This window comes from Theropithecus gelada, chromosome 6 (assembly GCF_003255815.1).
Source record: "Theropithecus gelada isolate Dixy chromosome 6, Tgel_1.0, whole genome shotgun sequence".
NCBI classification, from domain to species: Eukaryota; Metazoa; Chordata; class Mammalia; order Primates; family Cercopithecidae; genus Theropithecus; species Theropithecus gelada.
Window position 1 is genome coordinate 37,737,693 of NC_037673.1, and position 7,671 is coordinate 37,745,363.

A 7,671-nucleotide genomic window follows, 5' to 3' on the forward strand; every position below is an offset into this window, starting at 1 on the left:
TCACAGTTCTGCATGGCTGGGGAGGCCTCAGGAAACTTGCAATCATTGCAGAAGGCAAAGGAAAAGCAGGCACCTCTTCACAGGGCAGCAGGATAGAGTGAATGCAAGCAGGGGAAATGCCAGACACTTATAAAACCATCAGAGTTTGTGAGACTCACTCATTATCACAAAAACAGCATGGAGGAAACTGCCCCTGTGATCCAATTATCTCCACTTGGTCCTGCCCTTGACACATGGGGATTATGGGGATTACAATTTAAGATGAGATGGGTGGGGATATAGCCAAACCATATAATTCTACCCCGACCCATCCCAAATCTCATGTCCTCACATTTCGAAGCACAATCATGCCTTTCCAACAGTCCCCCAAAGTCTTAACTCATTCCAGCATTAATCCAAAAGTCCAAGTCCAAAGTTTCATCTGAGACAAGGCAAGTCTCTTCCACCTAGGAGCCTGTAAAATCAAAACCAAGTTGAGAGGCCAAGGTGGTTGGATCACCTGAGGTCAGAAGTTTGAGACCAGCCTGGCCAACATGGTGAAACACCATCTCTACCGAAAATACAGAAAAATTTGCTGGGGGTGGTGGCACACACCTATAATCCCAGCTACTCAGGAGGCTGAGGCCAGAGAATCACTTGAACCAGGGAGGCGGAGGTTGTAGTGAGCTGAGATTGTGCCATTGCACTCCAGCCTGGGTGACAAGAATGAAACTCCATCTCAAAAAAAAAAAAAAAAAAAAAGTTAGACACTTCCTAGATACAATGGGAGTACAGGCATTGGGTAAATATACTCATTCTAAATAAGAAAAATTGGCCAAAACAAAGGGGCTACAGGCCCCATGCAAGTCCAAAATCCAATAGGGCAGTTATTAAACCTTAAAGTTCCAAGGTTATCTCCTTCAATTTCATGTCTCACATTCAAGTTATCCTGATCCAAGAAATGGGATCCCATAGCCTTCACAGCTCTGCCCTTTGGCTTTGCAGGGTACAGCCCCCCTCCTGGCTGGTTTCACAGGCTGGTGTTGAGTGTCTGTGGCTTTTCCAGGTGCATGGTGCAAGCTGTCAGTAGATCTACCATTCTGGGGTCTGGAGGATGGTGGCTCTCTTCTCACAGCTCCACTAGGCAGTGTTCCCATGGGGACTTTGTGTGGGGGCTCCAACTCCACATTTTCCTTCTGCATTGCCCTAGCAGAGGTTCTCCTTGAGGGCTCCACTCCTTCAGCAAACTTCTGCCTGGTTATCCAGGTGTTTCCATACATTCTCTGAAATCTAAGCAGAGGTTCCCAAACCTCAATTCTTGACTTCTGTGCACCTGCAGGCTCAACACCACATGGAAGCCACCAAGACTTGGGGCTTGCACCCTCTAAAACAATGGCTTGAGCTGTACCTTTGCCCCTTTTAGCCACTGCTGGAGCTGAAGCAGCTGAATGCAGGGCACCATGTTCTGAGGCTGCATAGAGCAGGGCACAGACCATTTTTCCCTTCTAGGCCTCTGGGCCTGTGATGAGAGAGGCTGCTATGAAGGTCTGTGATATGCCCTGGAGACGTTTTCCCCATTTCTCAGTGGTTAACATTCAACTCCTCTTTACTTAGGTAAATTTCTGCAGCTGGCTTGAATTTCTCTGCAGAAAATAGGTTTTTCTTTTCTGTTGCATCATAAGGCTGCAAGTTTTCCAAACTTTTGTAGTCTGCTTCCTCTTGGATAATTTGCTGCTTGGAAATTTCTTCCACCAGATACCCTAAATCATCTCTCTCAAGTTAAAAGTTCCATAGATCTCTAGGACAGGGGCAAAATGCTGTCAGTCTCTTTGGTAAAGCATAGCAAGAGTTACCTTTGCTCCAGTCCCCAAGAAGTTCCTTATCTCCATCTGAAACCACCTCAGCCTGGACTTCATTGTCCAATCACTATCAGCATTTTGGTCCAAACCATTCATCAAGTCTCTAGAAGTTCCAAACTTTTCCACATCTTCCTGTCTTCTGAGCCCTCCAAACTGTTCCAACCTCTGCCTGTTACCCAGTTCCTAAGTCACTTCCACATTTTCGAGTATGTTTACAGCAGTGGCCCCACTACCTCAGTACCAATTTACTGTATTAGTCTGTTCTCACACTGCTATGAAAAATACCCCAGACTGTGTAATTTATGAAGGAAAGAGGTTTAATTGACTCACAGTTCTGCATTGCTGGGAAGGCCTTAGGAAACTTACACTCATGGCAGAAGGCAAAGGAGAAGCAGGCACCTTCTTTACAGGGTAGCAGGATGGAGTGAGTGCAAGCAGAGGAAATGCCAGATGCTTATAAAATTATCAGATCTTGTGAGACACACTCATTATCATGAGAACAGCATGGGGGAAACCACCCTCATGATCCAATTACCTCCACCTGGTCCCACCCTTGACACAAGATTATGGGGATTACAATTCAAGATGAGATTTTGAGTGGGGACACAGCCAAACCATCTCACCAAGTCCTAAGGATGAGGATCATTCAATGAAAGCGGGGGAACATAAGGCAGGAGCTAGAGCCCCAGGGAAGATGCAGCCTCTGCAAGAATGCCACCCAGATAGAGCAGGAAGGGAAGAAATGCCCTGGCTTCTCCCCTACCTTCCCTCTGGGTGAAGCCATTCAAAGTCACTTGTCCTGGGAGCCCCAGGAGATGCAGTCTCCTCATTTATGATGGGGAGCAGAACAGAGAAGGATACAGAATGGATCTAAGGCAATATAGGCCCAGGAATTACATACAATGAAAACAGGACCCACTAACACTGGCATGTGGGAATCTGATTTGGGGTGGGCTGTTAAAAATAATAAAATCAGTAATGACAACAGAAGTGCAATTACTGAGTATGAGATAAGTGAGAGGCAAATATGCAGGCTCTTTACAGGTTACCTAGCTGAAATTCATGACAAGGCTCAGTGAAGTCAATACAATTGAATAGTTTTAAAGACAGGGAGAATGAGGCTTAGTGAAGTGGCTTGTTCACGCTTGTAACTGACAAAGTCAGATCTGGCTTCAAGGCACCTCTTTCTCTCTCTCTCTCTCTCAGTCTGTGCCCCTAACCATGAGGTCTGCTGCTTTTTAGCAAAGAAAAGCAAGACTACAAGTTCTGTGAGACAACAGAAAGGAAGGCTGACCCTGATGTGCTGTTTTTCACCTGGCTGACTGTGGCCCTGGAGTGCCTCAGAAATGTGAGTCCCTTCCAGCCAAAGTGCCATGGAGAAGATGGGAGGAAACGGGTAAGGAAAGGGAAGAGGGGAAAAGGGAAATATGAAGAACATTCTGCCCTCTGGGTCAGCTTGTCATTCCTTGTAGAATTTTGCCTGCTCTCCAAAATGAAGAACAATGAGTAACCATGTTGAGAACTCCTGCCATTCCCTTAAGACAAGGGCCACATGACTCAGCTAGATGGCAGGAGCAAACAAGAACTGCCCCAGGAGACCCCCAGGCAGCCTGCAGAGCCTGCTACCAGGCTGCAGGGGTGGAAGATCTGGGGGGTTCTGAGGCGCCTCATATGTGGTTCAACCTGTATATTTGGCTTCTCCAAATGCCTCCATCCCTTTGTAATCAGTTTCCCTATGTAAAATTCTCCCTGTGATAGGTGACTTGGGGAGTTCTTAAGGAATGAGATCAGCTGATCCACCAAAGTGTACCCAGGGTAAAGGGAAATACTCTTATCTCGTGAGCAACTCAGGGACAGGTCCAGTGGAATCTGCTCCCATAACCCTTCCCCCAACTTCACCTTTCTGACTGCATTTAATAGTCTCTTCCTGGTTCACTTTCCTCAGCTATATTGACCTGTTTGTGTTCCTTGTGTTGCCAAATGCCAGGGCTCAGCCTAGGTCCGGTTGCCAATCACTCATATGATGAGTAATGCCAGGGAAGAAAGGCTTCATTTCAGGTGACATCAGCTGGAGAGAAGGGAGACAAACCTCCAACTCACCTTTCCCAGCCCTGACTAAAGTTAGGAGCTTATATAGTGGGGAAGAAACACAGACGCTGCAAGGAAGGGTTGCTCAACAGGTGGCAGGTGGTCAGATGAAAGGTCTGGTATCTGATGTCTCACTGTAATCATGTGCAGGAAAATAGGAATTCAGGAGGGGGTGAGAAAGAGGAGTTGGTCAACAGGCAGGTGCGTCTTATTGCCCAGGTGTGGTGATCTGAAAAGCCTCAGTTCCTGAATAGTATCTGGGAGGTCTGATGGTAGGTTTCCTGAGAAAGGAACTTAGATACGACAGGTGTAAATTTATCAAGCTTCACTTCTATGGAAGAATTGGGCTGGTTTCACTTGGACATTAAGCACGATCCAGCCTCAGGGACTTTGCACTTGCCAATCTATCTGCCTGGAACACTCTTCACTCATATATCTGCATCATTCTCTTCCATATCTCTTTTAGGTGGTCTGCTCAAAAGTCACCCATAGCAATGCAATCTTTTCCTAATTATTCTATTTGAAATAAGAAACATTCTTCTCCATGATGAGGTACCCCTTGCTTGCTTTTTCTCCATAGCATTTATCACCTATACCAAAGGTCCTCACACTTTTATCAGGTATCAGAATCACCCGGGGTGGGAGGAGGCAGGTTAAAACCCAGATTCCTGGCCCTAGTCCCAGTTTCTGATTGAGTAGGTCTGGGAAGGAGCCTGAGAATTTGCATTTTCCAGAAGTTCCCAGGTGATGCTTGTCCCAGGATCACATTTGTATGTATGTGTATGTATGTATCTACATAAGTAATTTGTATATAGATAGATGACATCTAAGCATAAGCAAATAATACCTTATCTCTATATACAGGACATCTATATACTATATATACTGTATTACACTGTAATACTTTTAAAAACTCTAGTATTGCTATAATTTTATTCTATTTCTGCTATATATTTCATTTATTTGTAATCCTTGCTGCCCATTCTTTAACGAGTCATACGGGCTTTCCAAAAGACTGGCTTTCATTTTTCATATTCATTATTCTCTTTCTCTTTGTCTATCCCAGTGTTTACATCCCTTATCTCTTTTCTTCTCATTTAATTATGTAAGTTTCATTACTCTTTACCTTCTTGGGTTAAATAGCTCATTTTCCACCGTTCCTGGTTTCTGTTCCCGTATTTAAAGCTCTCCATAATCCTGTAAGCACTGCTCTAGCTGCCTCCCACTAACTTTGAAATGCAATGCTTTTCTTGCCACAAAGCTCTATGTATTTTATCACTTTTCTATCTGATTTTCTCTTGAAATCAAATATTGTTCAGTGGTATCTTTATTGGTGCCTAGACATGTGGAATTTTACAAAAACTACCATTTTATAGGTTTCTAATTTTATTGCACTATGGTCAGAGAATTTAGTCTGAATGACATTGATGCCTTGAAATGTTTTGAATCATTTTGCAGCCAAGAACATGTCCAATTTTTGTGGAGTCCCTGTGAGCTTGAAAAGAAAATGAATCTTTTTGGGGATAAAGAGATATATATGTATGATTTATTGTATATAATAGCACTTATATTAATATATATTAGCACTTGCTAATCATGCTGTTCCAATCTTTCACACTTGTGGCTGGTTGGTGTCTGCTTGGCCCACCATTTCCTTCCTTCCATTTATTCTCATTTTTCCTTCTGGGATCCTATTAGAAAATGTTGACTCTTCTATGTCTGTCTTCCATATCTCTTAACTCTTCTGTCATTCTCTTCCTTTCTTCTTTTCTTGATGCCTACTGGAATAATTCTTCAACCTGAACATTCAGCTTGCAAATTAAGACTTGGTATTCATTAAGCCTTCATTCACACACAGATACTTTGCTGTTCCCTGGCCCACAGTAAAGATGGAATAGGAATCAGACCAGGGAATGTAAGGGAGAGAAAATGACAAAAATACAGTTCTCTCTCAGAGGAGGCTGGCCTGGGCTTCAGTTGTCCCCTCGGGCTCTCTCTAGCATAAGGTCATCATCGCTTCACTCCCCTTTCCAACCTCACCTCCCCTCAGCCAACGGGGTCCCAACCAAGACTCTCATAGAGAGTTCCTTAAAATGTTTGTGTTATTTGAGCACACTTGAGAGCCATCAATCTCCGCGTCTTTTCTGTAGAATCTGCAGCTCTGGGTTCCATCTGGGAGTCAGCAGTCCGTGAATAGTCATTTCATGTGCATGCTGACTTATCTGTGAGTCCCCGTTCCCTGTTTTTATAGCCACTGCTTGCCTTAATTTTACTCTTTTCAAAATAATACAAGAAAGTACTAAGAAGTTTGGGATCATTTTATTAGCAACAAATGTCTGTCAATATTAATTTATCCCATGTGTGAAATATGAGTGAGATAAATGCCAAACTATTAAATTCAACAGGAACAGCAAAGAATGAACTGAAATTCTTGGCTAGTAGAGTAGCCACATTTTTCTAACAGACTTGACCTGCTGAAGTTCAGAGACCGGGAGTGAAAAACTTTAACAGAGGTCGAGACAGGTACTGAATCTGGGAGGACACATTTCTCAGGATAAATTCCCCGGGATTTTAACAGAGTGGTTTCTCCATTTAGTTGCCAGACTTAGCAAATAAAAATATAGGACACCTAATTAAACTTGAAAAATAACTTTAACTGCTGCATTTTGGTAATTTATTTTAAAAATAGTGGAGTACAGGACATTCAGGGAGTCCCAGCAAAGTGAATACATGACACAGGACAAAATTATTAAATACAGGACGTATATGTATGAGTCACCTGGCAACTCAATTTCTCCATCCACTGGCATTAGTAGACTTGCACAGGCCCTGTAGTTGTTCAAGACCATGATGAGAAAGGCCTTCCTTCCAAAAGTATGATCCACGACCATCTTGGGAGAGAACAGTCGATATCAGGATCATTCGGGAAATTTCAGGACAAGTATTTGCATAACAATAGGCTTGATTTAGAGGAGAGGTTCTTAAGCCTGGATGTACGTTAGCATCACCTGGGGACTGGGTTGACAAATTAAATACAGGATGCTCAGTTAAACTTACATTTCAGATAAACATGAATAATTTCTTAATGTCTGCCCCAAATATTGTATATAATATGCACAGTATTTATATGTACAGTAAAAAAAAAAAAAAATTCTATCTGAAATTCACATTTAACTGGGCATTCTGTATTTTCACTTGCTATGTTTGCCAACCCTGGCTGGGTGGGGGCGGTTAAAACATACCCCTGCCTGGGCCACACCCCAGAAAAATTCAATCACAGACTAATGGTGGGCCAGTTACGAATCTCTCCAGGTGATTCTATTAGACAACCAGGGTTGACAGTCCCTCCTCTGGAGTTTAGAGCTGAGCATCTGGGTTCACGTGGCCCACTTGGGATTTGTTCACATGCAGATACAGCGATCTGGGGTGGGGTGTGAGGTCCTGCATTTCTAGAAAGTTCCCAGGTTGGCCGGGCGCGGTGGCTCAAGCCTGTAATCCCAGCACTTTGGGAGGCCGAGACGGGTGGATCACGAGGTCAGGAGATCAAGACCATCCTGGCTAACATGGTGAAACCCCGTCTCTACTAAAAAATACAAAAAAACTAGCCGGGCGAGGTGGCGGGCGCCTGTAGTCCCAGCTACTTGGGAGGCTGAGGCAGGAGAATGGCGTGAACCCGGGAGGCGGAGCTTGCAGTGAGCTGAGATCCGGCCACTGCACTCCAGCCTGGGCGACAGAGCGAGACTCC

The 7,671-nt window shown here is 44.1% G+C and overlaps 1 long non-coding RNA gene across 1 annotated transcript in view; it reads left to right on the forward strand.

The window, feature by feature from the left end:
- Positions 1-7,671, forward strand: part of LOC112626708 — a 152,089-nt gene that overhangs the window by 96,767 nt on the left and 47,651 nt on the right. The gene's annotated exons all lie outside the window — the stretch shown is intronic.